This window comes from Carassius gibelio, chromosome B9, assembly GCF_023724105.1.
Source record: "Carassius gibelio isolate Cgi1373 ecotype wild population from Czech Republic chromosome B9, carGib1.2-hapl.c, whole genome shotgun sequence".
NCBI classification, from domain to species: Eukaryota; Metazoa; Chordata; class Actinopteri; order Cypriniformes; family Cyprinidae; genus Carassius; species Carassius gibelio.
Window position 1 is genome coordinate 28,531,007 of NC_068404.1, and position 23,534 is coordinate 28,554,540.

At 32.7% G+C, this 23,534-nt stretch overlaps 1 protein-coding gene across 2 annotated transcripts in view; it reads right to left on the reverse strand.

Moving 5' to 3' along the window:
- The window catches only part of LOC127965402 (mitogen-activated protein kinase kinase kinase 13), a 55,979-nt gene extending 34,656 nt beyond the window's left edge, over positions 1-21,323 (reverse strand). For both annotated transcript variants that reach the window (XM_052566212.1, XM_052566211.1), the window contains exons 1-2: positions 21,182-21,323; positions 5,286-5,360 (exon numbers count right to left, since the gene is read on the reverse strand). The gene's annotated coding sequence lies outside the window, so the exon portion shown is untranslated. The remainder of the gene's footprint in view (positions 1-5,285; positions 5,361-21,181) is intronic.
- Positions 21,324-23,534: the final 2,211 nt, after the last annotated feature.

Here is a 23,534-nt window from a genome sequence, read left to right on the forward strand (position 1 = left end):
CTGTGAAAAAAGTAATTTACTTTTTTTTATGCTTATAATAGTTAAATACCATTATCCGGTTGTTAAGTGATAATGTAAGAAGCGCTGTTTCCAGGTTTAAGCTTCAACTCGCTTCACTTGAGAATACGACCTCAGCTTGTTTATTCATATTAATCATTTAAGCTAAGCGTTTTCAAACTTGCGGTGTACTCTACAGTCTCTGTGCTCATGGTGTCCCACAAATAATTTTCTGGCTATATGGGACTTCAGTATGGAGTTTAATACTAATCGGTAGTATAATATCACATTGTGATTGTATATTAGCACCTTGAGTTGTTTTCTCGTGATACCTGATAGAGCAATGTCGTTTTCGTCAACGATGATGACAACAAAATGATTTCGTTTGCGCACCTTTCTTTATGACAATAACGCGACGATGACTAGCTAAAAATGGCTCTAATGTGACTAAAACATGACGAGACGTTTTCGAGTTTTCATGACGAGACGAGACGGAACGAAAATGATTATAAGTCTGACGTTCACAATGCATATTATTTCTGCCTGTTTTGGAGAAGCACCCGGCTGCAGCCTGCAGATCGAGGCGGGGCTGCACCTGGGACGGGGTTGCACGTCCTTTTAAATGCGCACTTGAGCAGCGCAGCACACTGTGACTCCATGTTGCTTTGAGCACATCATTCTGCACCCGTTATGTGCATACGCGCTGTTTTGAAGCGTTTCATATTATCATGGTTTTGCGCACTGAAAGATTATTAAAAGCCTATATTTTTATACCTAGCCTACACAATACATTTAAAATTAGCATAATTTAATTGTATATTATTTGTGTGTAGTGTAGGCTATATAAATACATACACTTCTTAGCTCTTGTTTGTGAATTGTGATATTTGCTGCGGGGTGAGGGCTTCGATAACTCTCTCTTTTTTGACCATACATGTGTTTGCATCCCTGAATGTTTGTCACTTTTATTAGACAGGGTTGTATGATGTTTGTGTTTACAAATAATATGCATCTTGTTGTTGCACTGGCAGACAAGTTGAAGCACAAGTTGTAGAGCATAAGTATGTGTTCCTCAATAGCTTATATTTTGGGCACGTTGTTCATTGCACTTTAGCAATTTCCCAAATGAAGCCACAACTGCCAAAGTAAGAATATTTCTACTCCTGGCTTTTTTGGAGTAAAACAGTGATTCCACTGTTACCACTTTATCTGTGAGTAATGTTGTAGTAGCTCAAAGTCTTTTGCCGTTTAAACTTTAAACCATTCCTTTATTACTGTGATTGCTGGTGAAAATAGGCAATGTGCTAAATTTTAGAAGAGCATCAATTCATGGAAAAAAAATTACTTTAAATATGTGGATAAAAGGTTTCTGCCCAATGCGACCATGAAGTACAGCTTGGCAGCACTGCATCTCCATCAATGAGAAAGTCTAGTTTATTATGCAAAGCTTTTAAGGTTAACTGTTGTTTTATGAATTGCAACACTGTCAAACCTAAGTCCATTTCCAATACTTTTTAACCTAAATTAATTTGTTAAAGACTACTTTTTTTTTTTTTAATAAAATTGACAAACTTTTTGTGTTTTCGTCGACTAAAACTATCAAGTTTATAAGTGACTAAAATGTGACTAAAACTAAAAAGCATTTTCGTCCAAAAGACTAAGACTAAAACTAAAAGGGCTGCAAAAAACAACACTGTGAGAGACTTCCTCCTGCTGTACCGAAACCATACCGAACTGTAAGGTTACAATAAAAAAAAAAATAAAAAAAACAGAGCCCAAACTTAAATTTTATTATATATTATATGTATAATATATATTATATAATTATATGTATATTATCTATACAGCCACAGCAAACATGACGGTTCGGTACGTACCTCGGTTTTGACATCACAGTTCGGTATGGTTTCGGTACAGCAGGAGTTTAATATGACTACACAGTCTAATATTTCGTGAAATGCTCTTCTCCAAGCGGTTTTGAAATCACATCTTTCCGTAAATGAAGAATTGAGGTGTTTATACAGCAATCTGCCACACCATTTATTGAAATTCCTTTTATGATTAGTTCGTTCGAAGAATTTCTGTACGAATACTTGTACCATTACACCACTATTCTTGTATGGATCAGGCTTTTGAACGAATTGAACTAATAAATGATTCAGACATCACCTTACACCTGCTGGCAATTTTAGTTTCTTAGAGTATTATTTAATCTTATTTAATTTGATTAATTTAATTAAGTGACACATGTAATTCCATTAATAAAAAAATTAAATAGACTTACAGCCCTTATTATAATATATTATCTAACTATTATATTATAAACTATTATTCTCATTACCATTAAAACTAACACATTCAATGTATTTATTATTTAAAATAGTTTAATAATTCCAACACTTTTTCATTGGAATTGAAACTGGTGCCAAGAACCATGACATTTTACTGTAATTACCAACTACCGAAATGCTGGTACTGTGACAAAATTAGGTCAAAATGATGAAGAAACTATTAAGCTGTTAAGCGAACTTTAGTTGTTTACGGTTTTCTTGCATATTTCAATACAAAAAACAATTTAGTACTATTGCTAGCAACGCAAAAATCATGGGCTCGATTCCCAGGGAGTGCATGAACAGAGTAAAAAGCAAGTCGCTTTCGATAAAAGCAATAATAAAAAAACAACGTAATGGTAAATACATCGTGTTTTCATTAAGGTAAAAGAGTCTACAGTAGAATTAGTCAGTGATGCTCACACATTCATTCTTATAAATCAAATGTCATAAACAGAAAAGCAATGTCCAGACAGCTGGTGAATAACTGGTATTCTATTTTCCCAAGGAAGCCCGTTTGTACTCACATTTGGTGCTTGGCGAGTGTGTATGTGTGAACATATGTTTGTGCTGGAGTGTGTGTGTGTGTCTGCACGCATTCAGCATGTGTCTAAATGAATCCTGATATTTTTAACCAAACCCAGAGCATAGCACACATTAAGAGTCTTTCAAACACAACTCTCCATCCTGACGTCAGCCCTAATTCTGCATGAGCAGAGCCGCAGACGCTGCTCTAAAGTGCATATTTGGCCTAACTAGCAGCTATTCGGTGAGAAGGAGCTGCGAATGCCAAAAGCCACGAATAACACAGATGGCAGATTGATGTCGTGCTCAGTGAATGAACAAAGGTCACGCTGGCGGTGCGAGTTCAGCACTTTCCCAACACGTCCTCCTCAACACAGCTGATGGGAGACAAACCACAGCGTCTCACTTCCACTTTTAAAAACCATCTCTACAACTCTACCATCTCATACATAAAGTGATTCTTCTTAAAGGGGCAATATGAGGCTTGTAATACCAAGGTTTAGACATTCTTCTCATAAGTACAAGTTAGAAAGAGTGAAAAAAAGAAATTATATATATGTATATATATACTCAAAACTATTTGGCTTCATTGTAAAAAAAAAAAAAATAATTATATATATATATATATATATTCACTTTAAGTATAATAAAATGCTGTTTATCAAGGTATCATCATTTATGTCATTTGATTTAGTACTTCACAAAAAAAAAAAAAAAAAAAAAAAAAAAAAAAAAGCTTTCATATTTGGTAACAGGCCAAAACTTATCTTACTTTTACTGTAATAAAATACTTTTTTTTTTTTTTTTTTTTTTTACACGTGGAAAGAAAACATTTTGTTTCTGTTTATGAATTATTCTTATTTATTAGGAATATTATTATTTTTTATTAAAATAATTATTTTAATAATTAATATTATTAAAATAACTAATATTATTATTAATATAAAATATTTTATTTTGATTACTTTTAAACAATTAATTTAAAATGTTAGGCCTGTCACTGCAAAAGTCATCCATTTGTCATACTATACTAATATTTTTTAATAATAAAAAAAAAAACATTGCAATTGAATTTATTAAAAATAAATAAATAAATAAATAATAATAATCGAACATATGGTAAAATATTACTTTATTTTAATAAAATTCTATACTAAATAAAAAAATAATGAAATTAAAAAAATTAATTGCTAGTATATTATTTAATTTAAAAAAAAGCACTTAAAAAGCTACCGTCTGATAAAAACCTAAAAAATCTTATTTTCACTATAATAAAACGCTGTTTACAACTCAGAAGAGACAAATTGCAGTGAAATGTCGAACAGAATCAGCTTTTGCATTGGTTTTCAGTCGAAAACACAAAACTAGCACTAAGTTTATGACATGAGTACAGGACATAAAACAACACAGACATATAAAGAAATTCAAATTCAAAAAATCTGTTCTTGTTAAATATAGTGTATATAGTAGGAGAGTAAAATCAGCATGCATGTGCTCTAAACTGAAACACTCTATACCTTGTGGCTTGTGTTTGACCACAACACAGAAGCAGCAGAAACTTCACTCTTTCCCTTTCATTGACCTCAGTCTGTGCTACAGCAAAGCATGCTGGGAATACAAAAACTCCCAGCATGCCAGGCAAACATAAACAACCACAAACCAGCTTGTAAATTTCTGGAAACAGGACTATATATAAACACTGCATGTTTTGATTTATAATATTGACACTACAAAATTTATAATAAAATTTAACACCAAAGTCATTTACTTTAGAATTCATTCAAGAAGAAATTCATTTCTTGGTAGTGCTTGGTTTATTTTCTATCATTTTATTTGATATTTTACATTATATTTTTATATTATGTTAGCATTTACTAATGTAAACTTAAGGTAAAAGGCATAAAAATTTTAAAGTGTAAATGGAACAATTAACCTTTGGCAAATTATTTTTTTTACAGTATCACATCACATTAAAGGAACAGAAGTCATGCATGTGAACGTGTATAACATCCTGCACATAAATGATAATAATTTTATTTTCAGATTTTATTTTTAATTATTGAATTCAACATATGGTAAAAAAAATTAAAAATGTAAAATGTAAATGCAAAAATTGTATAAATACATTATGTGTGTGATGTATTACGAACTAATATAAAAGTAATCACATTAAGTTATAAGTAGATAACTGATTTTAATATCATTTTTTACAGTATCGTATCACATAAAAGGAATATAAAAGTTCAGTTTAGTACAAAACTAGGAAAAAATATTAAATTCACTGTAAATGCATTTTCTGTGTATAGGAACTTTTTCTTATTTTTTGTTTACTTTGCATATTTATTACAATTTTAGCCAACGTATGGTAGGATACAGCATCTTCAAATCATGCCATATCCTGCACATTAACAATAATAACCTCAAGGTTTGTACCTCCAGTGTAACTGACGTTCATTTCCCGAGATGCTTCTACCGTCGACTGCAAACTATCTCCTCTTCTCTTCGCACCTGTAAATAATAAATACAGAGAGGTCAGAGTTCAGAGGTCACAAGGTCCGTAATCAGACTCTGACCACACTTTCCAAAGGAAAAAGCAGAAGCTGAGCCAGAGCGAGTGTGTGAGGGTTTCTGAACGTGTTGACATGCCAATCCGAGCGTCTGCTGGGGAATCCCAGAACCAAATATGTGTTCATGTTTAGCAGAGACTGAAATACCATGAATGTCATCCAAACTAGAACGATAACACTGGAGTTCCCCAAACACACAAGCATTCATACACACACACACACACACACACACACACAATCTCTCTAGCAAAGTCATTTATTTAGAGGGGAACGTGTGAAAATCTCCTCTGTCACCGCAAACCCATTTCAAAATTCAGCATGGCTCCAAATCCCTCTTCCAGGACAAGATGGACAAAATGCATTCCGGCGAATTAGCGAACAATCGGGACTCTTCCACACAGCTCGTGAGTACAAGGGTTAAAGAGATGGTAAATGTGGCCTGTTAAAAATTTAAGACCAAGAATAAATATCCAATATGTCTTTTCAGTGTTAAAAAAATACATTATCTAAATCTTGACAGTACAATATTTGTAATAAAAGTAAAATGAAATATAAAAGAACTCCAAAACAACAAAGTAAAATACTAATAAAATGTCAAATAAGTAAAATATTTATTATATCAAAATCAAATAAAATATTAGTAAAATAAAGTAAAATAATTTTTTTATGAAAATCATAAAATAATCAATTATTAAAACAATACAGTAAAAATAACACACAATATTAAATAAATGCAATAGAAAAAAAAATATTAGGTGTCTTCAACCATTATACCTATTGCCAAAAAATGGTTAGGTAAAATGTACTAATTGTGTTTTTATTAAATTGCAAAACACGTATGCAAGAAGTGCAATGTATCATATGGTTAATTAAAATGCAAGTATAGCTAAAGTCACTTTATATAATGCGTGTCTGTGTCCCAATGAAATATTCACAATTTCTTTGTTCTAAATTTTGTAAGCATTAAGCAACACTGAGATTTGTTAGAGATTTGCTCTTGACATTATGAACTGTGTTTTCTCTTCATATTAACCGGCCGGTTTGGTGGAGGTTCAGGTGGTGAACGGAGGGAAATGAAGGGGGTATATTTGCCGGGTGTCGGGCCACTAAAGAGACAAACTAATGAACAGCTGCTCACGCCCGGATCATTAACCGTCAGCCCGAGTGTGTGTGTGTGTGTGATCATGAAAGAGGGGGGTGCTGCATGTCAAATGAGTCCCACATCCTCACACACACCCACGGGCGTCCCGTCTCGTCTCGTCCCGTCTCACACGCCCCACATGGGCACAAAGACCCATCCAATTTACACCCCAGTCTGCCCAATTAAAGTGTGACAGCTCAGAGAAAGACACACTTCACACACGGCTGAGGACAGACTCACATATCATCAGTGGAATTGTAAATGAAGATTAAAAACATTTTGTTAAATAAAAAACAAACAAAGGATCAGCTGGTGATACAGACTCTCACTTACATCTGTCCGGAAATGTGTCTCTAATGAAGAAATGTCTTGTGTTTCAAAAACAAAAGAAAGTAAGTAATATTAAGGTTAAAGAAAATAGACCCTTATTTTAGGACATTTAGGATTTTTGCAATGTGAGCACATTGTTTTGATGTTTTAAGCTAAATTTGATGATTTATCACAAAAAATAACATTATTATAAAAAGGTCAAAAAATAAATAAAAAATAAAAACAACGAAGTAAAATATCAAATAAAAAAAAAACCCAAATATAAAAGTACAATAAATAAAATACAAATCACTAAATCAATGAAGTAAAATATTAAATAAAATAATCAAATATACTAAAGCAATAAATAAAATATTAATGAAACAATAAAGCATTACATATATTTATTTGTTCTGATTTTTTAGTCAATTGAGCAAAATTAAGATTTTATATCATTCTAGTTTTCCCTCAAAATGTAAAGTAATCAAAAAATATATTTTGTTAAAAATAAAGACAATTATTATTTTTGCATTGTGAAAAAAAAAAAAATTGCAACATTTTTAACATTATTTTGACTTTACTGTCAAAGCTAAATTGTCATTAATGTCAAGCAAAAATGAACAAACAAATACATAAATAAATGCATTGAGGTAATAATCGACTTTATATTTGAATTAACATCAGCACAACGTTTTAGAAAGCATTACAGTAGCAAGAATTAAGAAATGAAAGGTACAAAAAATAATGTCACAATGTGTCATTAAATCTTAAAGGTCTAATTTACTTTTTCATTTATAATACATAATATGTAAAAAAATTATTCAGTTTTATATTTCTGTCATTAACAAATCCGCTAATGGCGGGTGCTGTTCATAAATTAATCATAAACCTTATGTTAATGACTTCATAAACGCATGCATAACTACTGCTGAGGATTCACTAATGATGCTGGCAGAAGAGGCTTAAGTGTGATTTTCTAATAATGTGAGATATGAAGTCAGTTACTCATAATTTAACAGTCTTCGCTTCATTAGATTCCCTCTGAGGTAAAATAACACAAAATAAGAGCAGCCACACAAAAACACTGAAATCTGAAAATACCGACAGCAGCCGAACAAGTCTAACAACAGACCAAAAATACAGATTTGCATATTTCACAGGCACTGATTGGTATTTTTGAAATTATCACTATTGCTGTTTTTATTGTCACTAAACACTATTAGATTAAACCTGAGTGCTGGATGTTTATCAGACTTTACAAGACAAATTACAAACGGACGAAAAAATCAATTAATTAAAATTAACTACATTCATAAAACAATAAGTACATTATAGTACAACAATAGAAATTAAATTTTAAAAAGTTTATACATTTTTTTTGTAGTACTCCTTTTATTATATATAATAAATCGATTCATAATATTAATAATATAAATAAAAATACTACTACAAAAAAACCTATTACTAAACAAAATTAATAAAATCATAAATAATATATTCTACTAAAATAAAATAAGAAATAATACAATTATTAAAAATTATACAAAAAAATGTAATTAGTATTTGATGATAGAAGACTAATTCAATTTACCAGTTATACCATAGTAATACATTTTTCTACAGTGGTATTCATAAACTATGGTGACATGTGTTAGTAAAGGTTACTTTATGAAGGTCACTAATTGTGTATTTAAAACATGCCATGGATTAATAATTATAAAACACTAAAATGCCACAGTATATGTGAACAGAGTATTAATGTGAAAGCGGGTCAGACTCAGGCGTGTTGTTGAACATTGACTAAAGCGACTGCATTGGCACACAGGAGTGTCAGAGGCATGTTTGCTTAGCAAGCTAGTCCTGTTCGACACATCCGAGCGCATTCCAAAGATCATGTCATCCGATCGCATATTCAGCACAATCAATAACACAGACCGAACGACTGAAGATATTCACAGTCACACGGCAAGAGTGAACACACAAACGGGCTCAAACTAAGCTGCAATTAAACTGAGACGTTTCTCTGCCACTAAACCAAGGTTAGTTAAGGTCTAGACCTAAAAGAAGCCCAAACGGACTTGGATTTAAAGTGGAGTAGATAAATTAGTCATAATTCACATGCACACCAACTCCGAGGCTCTTTGTTGAGGACAAACATACAGTTTGAAATCCATCTGAAGCCTCTGCGGGCTGTAAGGGATCCAGCGCTGCTTCGGCTCCGTTACAATCTCTCATTAATAATGGAGACGAGTCGAAACAAACACACTGACAGCTCTTGTGTCCTTAACATGAAAAAGAGAAACAGACTCCAAAGACGGGAATAAATTCAGCCGTTCCAGTAAACCAACGGCTCACATACACACCAATCAAGACACAAACCTTTTACACGGACATATGAAGCAGCACAACGGTTTTCAACACTGACAATAATCAGAAATGTTTCTTGAGCAGCAAATCAGAAATTATTTCTGAAGATCATGTGACACTGAAGATTGGAGGAATGATGCTGAAAATTCAGCTTTGATCACAGAAATAAATTACATGTTACAAAATACTGACAAAGAACAGTCAGTTTAAATTGTAATAATATTTCATGATTTTACAGTATATTTGATCATATACATGCAGCCTTGGTGAGCAGAAGACACGTCTTTCAAAAACATTAATTTAATTAATTTATTAAACAATTGATAAAAATGTATTGATTAAACGAGTTAAATATAAAATAACACATAATATGAATAAGTCATTCATATATTCATAAATCCTATGTATCTCTCGGTAAATTAAATTATAAATACAGAAAACAAATAATAAAATAAATTATTACATATATTAAAATGATGAAATAATCATATAAATAATATTACAATTGTGACCGTGCGGACAAAATCAGTCTGAATATGCATGGGTTAATTCTGAGTTACAGACAAAAGACAGAGAAAAAAAAAAAAAGAATTTCAGGTTTTCAGTAAAATTTGTAAATTAAAGGGATCATCGGACCCCCCTTTTTCCACAAGTTGATATGACTCTTTAGGGTCTTAATGAAAAGTTTATAACATACTTTGGTTAAAATTTCTCAAACGTAAAACACCGTTTTTACCTTGTCAAAAACCAGCTGTTTTCAGCAAGCCATTTTAGTCAGTGTTCCTTTAAATGCTAATGAGCTCTGCTGACCCCGCCCCTCTCTTCCGTGACAAGCCGTTCTCATTATACGGTTTACCTCAACTTGCTAACTAGCACATTATTAGGAAAGACGATTTGCAAATATTCATAAAAAAACCTTAAAGATGGATCACAAATGATTCACACTAACAAACACGTTTATGCGGAAAAAAAAAGCACTGCTGGATTGTTGTAATATCAGTATTGACCGTCTCAAATAACTCATTGGCATTGCATTTTAGCATGAAACTAAACACTGGTAATATGCAGCGCATTCATTCAGCATGTTAATAAATGTTCATATCTCAACACATTCTATATTAGATCAGATATGTATGTAGCTAACCTAGACATCACTACGTGACTTCGAAGCCACGCTTCTCTTTTCTCATGTCCATACTTTGGACTGCATGCTGTGGTCAGCGAAACAATAAGAGCTTAGGGTGCCGGCCAAATTGCAGCTATAATCAATCAGAAAAATAAATAAATAAATAATTCCCACGATTATTGTTTTCATGATCGATCGTCTCTGTCACGGCCGAGTACTTGATCGCTCTTGCAAATCCCTAATATGAATCATACACAAAGGCTTAAATGTAAAATGACAAGTAATGCACTATTTATTACTCCCTTATATCTGTTCTACTATTGTTTTTTTTTTTATCTTTTCTTATTTTTAATAAAGATAAAATAAAAAATGGCTATATTGTGATTATTAATATAGTATTTAATATTATAAATAGTAATAATATATAAGGACGTGGAGGAAACGTGCTTTGGAACCTTCAGCAAACTTTAACATGATTTCTCTCAGAACTGACTGACAAATATGTGTAGCTCAGCCATTTTTTGTCTGATTCAACAAATCATACATATATTTTTAAAGGTCTTTAGAAAAAAAAATATTTGAAAAATTGCTCATTGTGACTAATTTTGCCTGTACAGGTTACAAATATTAAAATAAATTAATAAATCATATGCATCTCCATCTCTCTCTCTCTCTCTCGCTCTCTGCACACACACACACATTTTGCTAAAACTATATATCTTTCTACAATACATATTGGATCAGCCACAAATAATTAAAACAAAAGGACACATGAAGTTATGGCTCAAACAGCCTCGACCCTGTACACGAGGTTAACGCCTGGTTCAAAGTCAACAGCGGAAGCGCCAACACTCACACACTCACACACTCACACACACACACACACAGAATCACACACACACGGTGTATTAGAGATCAGATGATAGTGGGTTCAGGGTGTGTATCTCGTCCTCCTCAGACATGCATGCGCTTGCTGATGGCCTCATGCAGGTGAGTTATGTAACAGTGACTCTGTTATAGACACGAATCCCTCAGCAGAACATTCAGCAGTGTATTGATTACCACAGAACGATTACTTCTCAACATATACTGAATACACTGCAAAAGACTGAAAAATATCTCCATAATAATGGATTTGCTCTGACAGAAGCATCGTTCCAATCAAACTGAACTTATACAAAATAATGCAAGAAAATACTGTAAAAAAACAAACAAACAAATCACTAAAATAATCAAAGTATGTTTTTCACACCGTTTGTAATAAAATAAAATAATTATATTTTTTTTAATGCATATCACCAATATAATAATCCATATTCATAGACTATATTTACTGACAGATATTAATACTACTGTATAACATTTATCAAATAGGTTTATATTTGGTCAAGGGTTTTAAGTTTGTATTATTGATTTTGTAAGTTGAATGAATTAGGGATGCACGATAATATCGGCACAACATCGGTATCGGCCGATAAAAGCTTAAAATGACCATCATCGGTATCGGCCGATATGAATATTTCTGCCGATGAGCCAAACCGATATTCTCCAAGTGAAATAATTGACCTGTTTATCAGATGTGAATGTCTGTCTACATTTGTAAAATAGTACATTTATGGTAGAATCAGTACAGAAGAGATACATGGATTTCTCTTCAGTAAAATTAAAGTTTAAATTTATCAGGCGAAAAATTTGTATATATATATATCGGTATCGGCCAAAATTATTTTGAAAATATCGGCATATCGAATATCGGCCAAAATCCAATATCGTGCATCCCTAGAATGAATGAATGTGGTTAAAGGTGCAATCAATAAACAAACCTGGGGGAACAATATTAAAAAATACCAAAAAATACAAAATAAAATTAATCAAAAATGACAAGCAGGGAGTTCTGCGAATGAGTGATAATAACACAACTTGATGAATCGACTCACTTATTTATCATAATTATTTATTATTTCATTTGTAGATTAGGGTGTACATTTACACTTTCGTACTGTATGTGTAATCATTGTGAGTGAAAAACAAATTGAATCAGATTTATGAATCGATTCACTAAAACAGAATCAAGTCATGAAAAATAACTAAACTTTGAAAATATAAAATAATTAAAGTTTGAAAAATGTGAATAATTTTAAGAAAATAGGAGATCATACAAAATGCATGTGAAAGATATTTTACATAAAAGATGTTTACATATCATTCAAAAGTTTGTGAACCCTTGGTTGTTAATACTGTGTGGTGTTCCCTGGTTGATCCACGGCTGTCTTTTTGTTTTGTGATGGTTCAAATGGTTAAAATATGCAAAAGATGCTGGAAAACTGAAGAATAAGCAGTAGCTGGAGGATTTTTCTGAGGAACAGAGCTCAGTTTAACTATTCAGAACAAACAAGAGACTCATGAACAACCATCACAAAACAGAAAGCGAGTCGTGGATCATCCAGGGAACAGCACACAGTATCAACAACCACAATCCTCCATAATTTCAACTTATCTTTTTGTCTTGCGAACTACTGTATTTTCCAGACTATAAGTCACACTTTTTTTCATAGTTTGGCTGGTCCTGTGACTTATAGTCAGGTGCAACTTATTCATCAAAATTAATTTGACATGAACCAAGAGAAATGAAAACATTACCGTCTCCAGCAGTGAGAGGGCGCTCTATGCTGCTCAGTTCTCCTGTAGTCTGCACTGAAGACATGGAGCGCCCTCTCGCGGCTGTAGACGGTAATGTTTTCTCTTGGTTCTTTGTTCTAAATAAATGCGACTTATAGTCCAGTGCGACTTATATACGTTTTTTTCCTCATGACGTATTTTTGGACTGATGCGACTTATACTCAGGTGCGACTTATAGTCTGAAAAATACTGTATATGTAAACATCTTTTATGTAAAATATCTTCTTCAGGACAGTACAAAATTAAAAAAAATAACATGCATTTAGTATGATCTCTCTTATTTTGTTAAAATTAGTCACATTTTCACAGATTCTGTAAGGGGTTCCCAAACTTTCGCATGCCAGTGTAGCTATACTCAACTTAAGAAAAAATAAAGTATATGTTCTAAAAGACAAATCTTCATCAATAAAAGCGCATTACAGTCACTGCATCCATCAAGATGACGCTTAATTTTAGATCACCACCAGTTATTTAATATATCAGCCAGTCACACTGAATCTATTCAATTCGATTCGATTCAAGTTTATTCTTATAGTGACTTTCACATACAAATCTACTGGAACACAATACTCCAAAACAGATGCTGGTGAGGAATGACCTGAAATGAACCACATGCAGAAAAACACAGGCCTGGACATCATCCAATCACCTCAGTACAAGCAAAAAGATTTCAACAACAGGGAAAACAAGGGAGAGCAGAGAGGACAGAGAGGATGATGGGATGAATACTAAAGAGAACAAAACAAAAAAGATTTTGGTTTCACATAAATCCCGAAAAAATAATAAGTATCATGGTTTGCATAAAAATATTGGGCAGCACAACCGTTTTCAACACTAATAATAATAATCTGAAATGTTTCCTGAGTTGCAAATCAGCATATTAGAATGATTTCTGACGGATTACTGAAGACTGGAGTAATGCAAAATATTAAACTTTGATCACAGGAATAAATTATATTTTACTGTATATTAACAGAGAAAGCAGTTATTTTACATTCTAATAATATTTCACAATTTTTAATCAAATAAATGCAGCCTTGGTGAGCAGAAAAGACTTTAAAAGTGTAGTGAATAAAAAAAATATATATATATATTCTTCTTATTAACATCGATATCAACAGCCAAGACAAATTGCATGTTGAGAAAGGACCTGATATTAAGTTTGTTATCAAATCATAGCCATTTAAAGATTTTTTTTACCAATAATATATTTTTTTTTATGTTCTAGATTATTTTTTATATCGGCACCGACAAGATTCAGAATTACTTAACTGTGGAAAAAACTTTTTGCAGAAGATTTTTTTCAAGAATTTTTGCTGTGGCATACATTTTTAAACTATTAAGCCATTAATAAAAAAAATAATAATAATAATAATAATAATAATTATTATTATATATTATTTTTTAAAATAATTTTTAAGTGAAATTTATTTAGTACCCTACATCAATGTACTTATTGCCAGATATACCATATATCAGCCAGGATGGAGAGAAGTGGAGAGCAGTGATGGGAAAAAGAAGGGGAAAAGAGGAGAAAAGAGGAGAGAGTGTGTGCAGTGATTTTTACTCCTCCACTCGTGTGTGTTAATGCGCTCCCCATGAGATGCTGCAGGCGCTTGTAATTATAGTAGCACACAAATCTGTGAGGACACACTCACACTGAAGCAGAATCAGTCTTCCCCTTGAGGAGAAGTGCTCAGTCAGAACGGCTGTTTGCTTAGTGCACTTCCCTCTGCTTTAAACACACACACAATCACAACAAGAAGAAATGCATTCAAGTACAAGGTTGGATTGTGGGTTTTACAGACACACAGGACTCCACCCAAACAAACCCAACCCTAAATTTAAAGATGGGTGATATTTTTCTCTCTCTTCTCTTAAAGAAACAGTTCATCTCCATTTACAAAATTCCACAAAAAAATAAAATAAAAAATAAATAACAATATTATATATATATATATATATATATATATATATATATATATATATATATATATATATATATATATATATATATATATATATATATATATATATATATATATATATATATATATATATATATATATATATTAGGGGTGTAACGGTTCACAAAATTCACGGTTCGGTTCGATACGATACACTGATGTCACGGTTCGGTTCGGTTCGGTTCGATACGTTTTAGATACAGCAAAATGTAAAAACATCTCAACTTTTCAGAATGCCGCAAGCGCACCGCGGGTCATGTGACAAGAACCAACCAATCAGCTTCATCCTTTCCCGTAACAACGTTGAGAGCTCAGCCAAGATGAAGGATCAGCTGATCATAGTTGTATATGGATTGCAATTTTGAAATAAATTCAGTAGCAGAGCTACTACAAGCGATTTTTAGAGCTGCAAATCCATTTATCCTTCGCTGAAATGTCCGCGTCTCATGGAGAGAGCACGTCATTGTTGCTTAGCAAAGACAGACGCCTCATGAGCGCTTCTGCCCGAGCGCTTTGGAAAGGAAACCACTCTCTTGCCATCACCATTATAGCTTAAAGGGAATCCAAAGTGCACCCAAACACCAGACCTGTTGGTTATTGGAGGATCTTCTCATTTCTAGTCTGTTAAACGCATTGGCTATTTTGCAACGAGCCTTCAGCGCGTACTGAGTGAGCGAGCGCCTGCTGAGTAGCCTAACATAAACATATAAGATGGTGTTTTTTTCTTCTTCGGGAGTGTCAGGGGCGTTGCCTGTTACGTTGTTTGGGTTATTGGGCTACCTTGTTGAACGCATATCATTATATTTCTCTCTCTCTCTTTTTTTTTTTTTTTTTTCAAATATAATTAAATACTCCAACGAACCGTTCGGTATACATAATGCGTACCGCGTACCGAACCGAAAGCGTCGTACCGAACGGTTCAATACGAATACGCGTATCGTTACACCCCTAATATATATATATATATATATATATATATATATAGAGAGAGAGAGAGAGAGAGAGAGAGAGAGAGAGAGAGAGAGACACACACAAATAATAATAATGTTTTAATATTAATAAGTAAAATACTGAGATAATAACATTTTAATAATATTTAAAAATGTATCTTAATTGCATATTATATTAATAAGATCTGTGTGTAATAAGATTTGATACATAAATTATTAAATAGAAAATATATTTTAGAATATTATTAGTATTATTTTCACACATAAAATGTTGGTGTAATACACATATTTTGTAAATTAAAATAAAATAAATATAATATAATAATATAATATAACTGAATTATTCCAGGATCTTCAAGTCAAGCAGTGGTTGAAGGTCAGGCCGTGAAGTGTGTGCTGTTAGATGTCAGCGTTTGAGTTTCTGAGGGATCCTTGACTGAGAGATCGCTTCATTACTGAAATATCACTCCTCAGGAGAAAACACACGCTGAGCTGAGAGGAGGAGGAGGAGGCGTGATGACGAGAAAGAGAGCGGGAAGATGGAGGGATTGATAGGCCGGCCTTCCGGGAGCCCGACATGAACTGTAACTGATTTAGTTTGATGACTGAACGATGCACAAAGACCCTTTATATACCCCATACACTGTTTCTTTCTAATGCTGATTTATTTCCTATTAAAATCATATCCAAATCTCATCCAATAACCTTTAGTTTGCATCACAAACAGGAAACGGCATTCAGATTCCAGAGAGTATTAGACTGAACAGAACTTTGCATACGCCCCTAAGTGCAGGATGATGTCATCAATAACTTCAGATCATTTTACTGGTGAAGAAAAGCACTTTTTAGGATACATGCTCAATTTCTTTCCATTTTTAGCAGTATTTTAGCATATACATGCCCTCAAAAGTGAGGTGTTTAAATTCTGTATTACTAGTGCAAGTTTTCCCAAACTGCGGCTAATGACAGGCTAAAAATCTATTAAATCGTAAAAAATATAAAATTTAAATAAGCAAATAATTGTAAATAAATACTAAATGAAATACTTAATACATAAAATATAAAAATATATAAAACATTTTATTTTTAAAATCTTTTTAAATTATTTAATTCACACACACACACACACATATATAATTTTTTCTTTTCCACAGTAATACTACAAACAAAAGTTGCCATTTTTGACAGATAATTGCTCATTTCCTAAGTGAAAATTGATTCAAAGTAAATCCAACGCCACTTTATTTTTTGATGTTGCTTCAGAACTGGAAAAATTAAACAAGCAGACGGACAATCAAACAGATAAATAGAGCAAGATTTGAAAGAGAGAGAGAGAGAGAGAGAGAGAGAGAGAGAGATGAAATAAAGCCCATCTCAGGAAGATGAGATTCACCTGTTGTTTAACATCTGTTTAAATGCAAATGAAAACATCAACACACAAACACTCAGATACAGAAACATTTCAGTGTACCATAAAAAGACATTCTCTAGATATCACTATCAGTATATGCCATGAAACTTTATCAATAAAGCACTGGTAAAAGAGAATGGCAGAAGCTATTATTTCAACAGGATAACACACACACATGAAGGTCTGTCTCTTATGAAACAGACGTGCTCCTGCCGTGGGTGAGAGCTTATGAAAATGAAACAGCAGAAGGAGAGCTTTCTGTCCAGGATTACAGGAACGCGTCCCACATGTCAATTACATAAATACTGTGTCCCGTTCTAGTCCCGCCCCTCCCTCTGTGACATCACTTCTGGGAAACCACACATCATGAATGGCTTCAATCTTTACATATTTATAAAGTTTTAATAAACACATACGTAGGTAAATACTGCTGTTCATGACTATATGGCATTTACTGGTGCATACAAATGTGAAAACATGCCTAGATTTTGCCTGTATTTTTAATTAATACATTAAACATTTTGAATCTAGTCTTTTATTAATGAATAAACTACAAAAAAAATGTTATATTATATATATGTATATGTCTGTGTGTGTGTGTGTGTGTGTGTGTGTGTGTGTGTGTAAATATTAATATTAATCAATACAAAGACTACAAGGGCTGACAGCAAGGAATTGAAAAAATATATTTATAAATGTATTATTATTATGCATAAATACACATTTAAATATTATATTTTGTATATATATATATATATATATATATATATATATATATATATCTTACAGTGATTACTATGGGTGATTACAATGCATGAAAATAAAATATTAATAATAAATACACAATTTTCATTTATTCTTATGTGTATGCATATGTATGTATAGAAAAGAGCTAAAGATTATTTAATGACGTTTTGTTCATGTATATTGCGCAGCTCTAGAGAAGCGTGAAGGAGACCCTCAGTGTCCTATTTGCATATGATTCAGTGATGAGATTATATAAGAAATCAGATGCTGATTCATAGGAGCACATGTGCGCATCTCGCATCTCGCTCACAGCCTGCTTCCAATAAGGTCTTTTTGCATTCACATTTTACTATGAACCTGACAGATAATATTCTCGATTATTACAAGAAAGACACATTTGATCCTCTATACAGCCTGTAATGAATTGCCATTTAGCTGCTGGAACATGCAGCTTGTTCAGCCATTAGAAGATGAGTTCTGCCAAAAAGCTCTCAAATCTAATTCTCCAGGACATCTGAACTCCATCGTGAGGCCTCAGAATGTATCACACGAGTCATACGGACTACATCACGGTCTTTTTGTAAGTGAGGTTTCCTTTTAAATGCACACTATTTGTAAATCTGTCCTTGCAAAATCCCTCACGAGTGCCAACGATCCACTTTCCTCCCATCACACTTAAAAAACAAAGATAACAGTTTGAGCTTGAGCCAAGAGACTGCATTTGCTTAATTAGAGGTGCAGATGAACGAGAGATTTGCTAAATTGGAGAGAGTGACCTGTAACTGCACCCGTCTCAGATTGATGGCAGCGTCTCATTACTGACACACGTGGACATTCACAGACATACTGGAAACAAATGAGCCCCGCTCTACATACTTAACACTCGCATTGCTTTACCAAACATACTTTTAGTGTAGCTGTACAAACGTCCAGCTTCAGCTCGTGCTTCACGTGTCTTTTCGCTCTCAAATCTTTGCTGATTTAGATCAAGTGAACGTCAGAATAAACTTTAGAAATATTTCAATACCATTGTTTATACATTTATTATTATAATTACTTCACTAAATATTAATTATTAAATTAGAATGATGACAATGGCTGACTGCAATAAATTGAAAAAGTATATTTATAGCTAAATATGTATTACTAATATATAAGAGTTATGTATATATACGCATCCTTTTTAAATTATTTTATACACACATATATATATATATATATATATATATATATATATATATATATATATATATATAAAATACATCTGAAATAATTTGTTTAATTGTAAAATTTATTTACATTTTGAAGATATATAGAGCGACTACCAATAACATATTTTATCATTTTAAATATCTGCTATACTGTTATTAAGACTTCATTGGTTTACATTACAAGCATCAGAGCTTCATCAGTTTTTGTGCATATCAACTTTTGCACCAAAGTGCACAGTTTTACTCCGTTTGGGCGTCTGAATAAAACTCAGGGTGTCCATAATCTCAATATATAATATTATATGAGCCATATAAGACACATTAAATAGGATACTCAACAAAAACACATGCATGTTTAATATTTTGTCTAAAGGTTCAATAACCTGTTCAGTTTGAATAAAAAAATTGATATTTCATATGTCAGGCTTTAGAGGGTTAAATAATATTAAACTAAAGTAAACTTTCAACACTTTGAGCAACACACTGCTGATTATTATACATTTGTTTCGGTTATGGAGGACTATGACCTGATCAGCATGTCTTATTATTAGTCTAAAAACATCAGAGTTACATGGATATGCAACCAAGCGGGGAAGAGTGGGGCAAGTTGTCACAATAAGAACCTGTCATTAGCTAAACTATTATAAGGCACGCACGCACGCACACACACACACACACACACACACACACACACTCACACACACACACAAAATGATTCTATACAACAGGTGCACACTTTTGACATTACAGATACTAAAGTACAATGTTTACATATTTCTAAAGTTTAATAAACACATGTAGGTAAATACTACTGTTTATGACTATATGCGGTTTACTGGTGCATACAAATGTGAAAACATGACTTTTAAAATTATAATCACTGCTGATTATTTGTACTAGATTTTGCCTGTATTTTTAATTATTACATGAAACATTTTGAATCTACTCTGGTACTAATGAATTTTTTTTTATTATATTATAATTATATAATTATATTATTATATATATATATATATATATATATATATATATATATATATATATATATATATATATATAAAATAAATTGTAAATGGTGTTTAAATAAATATATATTAGTAATTTGCTAAACTATTATAAGGCACACACACAAAAAACGATTTTATACAGCAGGTGCACACATTTGACATCACAGATACAAAAGTGCAGCCCTTGTGACAACTCTATCAATGCATTTACAGTAAAAACACGTTAAAATCAAAACAAACATCAGATTCCATGCATCACAGATTGATGTTTAAGCAGACAGGAATGGAAAGATGTGTTCATGTCCTACAAGAACAGTGAGGCTGGTGTGTTTGTGATGTGCTCGCTTTGTTCCAGCCGGTGCATCTGCATCGAGGCTGCTGGGACAAGTCACTTTCTTGGCAGAGAAACAAACAGGCTGCATCTAACTAGGGCCCTCTGTGTTCAGTGGCCTGTTTAGACGCCAGAGCCGCAGATTATACTGAGACGCATGATTGACAGCTCGGAGTTCGGGTAATAGCGCTTCAATCCGGGACATCAAATCATCGTATAACGTCAAATACTGCTATGAAACGCAGAGATGTGCATTAGAGCAGTTTAAAATCGTATAACTTTTAACTATATAACTATAACGATTTAAAACACGAACCGGTGTTTGTAAAACAACTCTGGAGATATTTCTCCCTCACATCAGCCGATCTCCCAAACTCGTCTCTCTCTCACACAAACACACATACACACATAAAACGTAAACAAACCTAGAAAACCAGCGTTTATTCCACAACAATTCACGACGGCCGGTAATCATACAATGTGAGTGACAAATGAAGGAAAGGAGTGAAATCCTACCGTTTAACTCGACTGAGCTCCGCTCGACTGTCCTCGGATCTAATCCCGACGGTTTAATGCGAGTCTCGTGAGCGCACACGTCACTTCCGCCTGCTGACCTGTGCACCTGCACCAGCGCGCGGGATAAAAATAGATCACAGCGCGTTCTTATGGAAAGCCAAATGGGTCAGAATACGCGTGCTTTTCAACGCCGTATTAATTTTAAAACGCCGTTTTCATAACTCCGCCAGGCGTTAAATAAGCGCCGTTACGCGTTAAGTTAACGCCAGACGCCACCACGCGTTAAAATAACGCCACACGCCGATAGACGTTAAGTTAACGCGACACGCCACTTAAGATGCAGATTTATTTACTCATCTACATGGACACACCTCTCATGGCTACAAGGACTCTACGGCAAGTCAGAGCATCCAGTTTGCAAGAGCGCGAAGATGGCTAGCCCTTACAATTATACATATAGCTTTTGTCTCATAAAGTTATCACCCCAGGCATGAATAAGTGCAAATTTGGAAAAGATTTTATTCAACAGTTAAATTAATAAGAAAGTAATATTATTATTGTATTATTATATTATATTTTGAGTAGGCTATCATTTCAATTTAATAAATAGTTGGCGATAGTTTCACAAAAATAGAAAATCTGTTTATTTACATTTACATTTACATTTACTCAACCTAATGTTGTTTCAAACCTTATGCTGTATTGCGTTTGAGGAAGATATTTTGAAGAATGCTGATAACCAAACTGTTTTAGTCTGTAAATATATTACGATTCCGATGCAGCTTCTGAAACAAAAGTAGAGCATATGTAACTCTAAATTAAATTTCATTTTTCTTATATATATATATATATATATATATATATATATATATATATATATATATATATATATATATATATATATATATATATTATTTATTTATAAACATAAACTGAAATGATAATCATAGCTGAATTAAGCAGAACTGCAGAGCTGACCCCCACTAAAAATAGACTTATGGGAGTCCCCCCTGATATTTTGTATTAGCATCAACAACAAAGGCAAATCTGAATAATAATAATAATAATAATAATAATAATAATGCAATTAGGATAGTAAATAAGATTAAACAGACGGAGTATGGGGATTGAATGAAGGCAGTAAATGTTTATTGGTTCACCTCAGATCGTGAAAGCAGGCTGCAGTATTGTCATTCATCATAACAAACAGTGTAGAGATGACTCCCTCGGAAGAAATCCTGCAGGCGCCCCTGAACATATGGACTTAAATTTCAGGAACACTTAATTTGCTCTATTTCTTAAAAACAAATTCAAACAAAGTCACAGCTGATCGCGGTGCATCTCCAAACAAACACACAGCTGTTTCTGAACAACGTTTATGAATGAATCTGCATTTTAGAACAAATCTAGCGAGTCAATGATTTACCCATCACCCATTCATAAAGAGAGTAATTTGTTTTGTGATTCATTGATAAGGCAGTGACATGCTGCCACCTACTGTTGGTTTCAGTTTCATTTGAAAGTATAAATGAGTCATTTAAATCGTTTAATATTTCCATTTTCAAAACTTTATATTTTAAACATTAATTTCATTACATCGTTCTTATGAAATACATTAACGCCACATCCAAGTCTTCTCAAAAAATCTGCATAATCCTTAATGCAACAGCAGAGTTCTGTGTCTTGCAAAGCTGAAATGTTGATGCTGATTTCATTTGACTGGTAACTTATTCTTCTGGATTGTATTTTACTAATTTAATAAAAATTAGATGGAAAATGGGATCAAAAAGCTAAAAAAAAAATCAAATATTGCCCTACTAATTTATGTTCCTAAACAAAGAAATATCAAAAAAAGAAAAGCATAGAGGCCTTGATACTGTAACGTTACCTTTTAAAAAACTAATTGCAAACGTTTATGCAAAGTGTATTATGTACAAATAATGCAATACTGTACCACTAAATAAGAAAGGTTTTGAGGGCAAAGCTAATCAGGCCAATGGGAGACAATTAATAATCAGTCTAATTTTATATTAAATCATTCTTTCATTTCACTAATCAATCTTTTTTATTTTTTTTATTAAACACAAAGGGGTCATTAATGATGCTTACATTATAGCATGTGCAAATTCACAAACAAAGTATATATAATTTGGCCAAAATTACAGGTACCTATATTAATATTCAAGAATGAACAAATGTACTGTTATTATAGATTACAAAGGTATTTATAATTAAATACATCCAAAAGGTCAGGACTTGCCATACATTTTCTCATTTATTTAACCATTGTAATAATTTCCAAATTTGGACTTATTTGTGTCATTCGATAACTATATTCCCTATATCCATATTT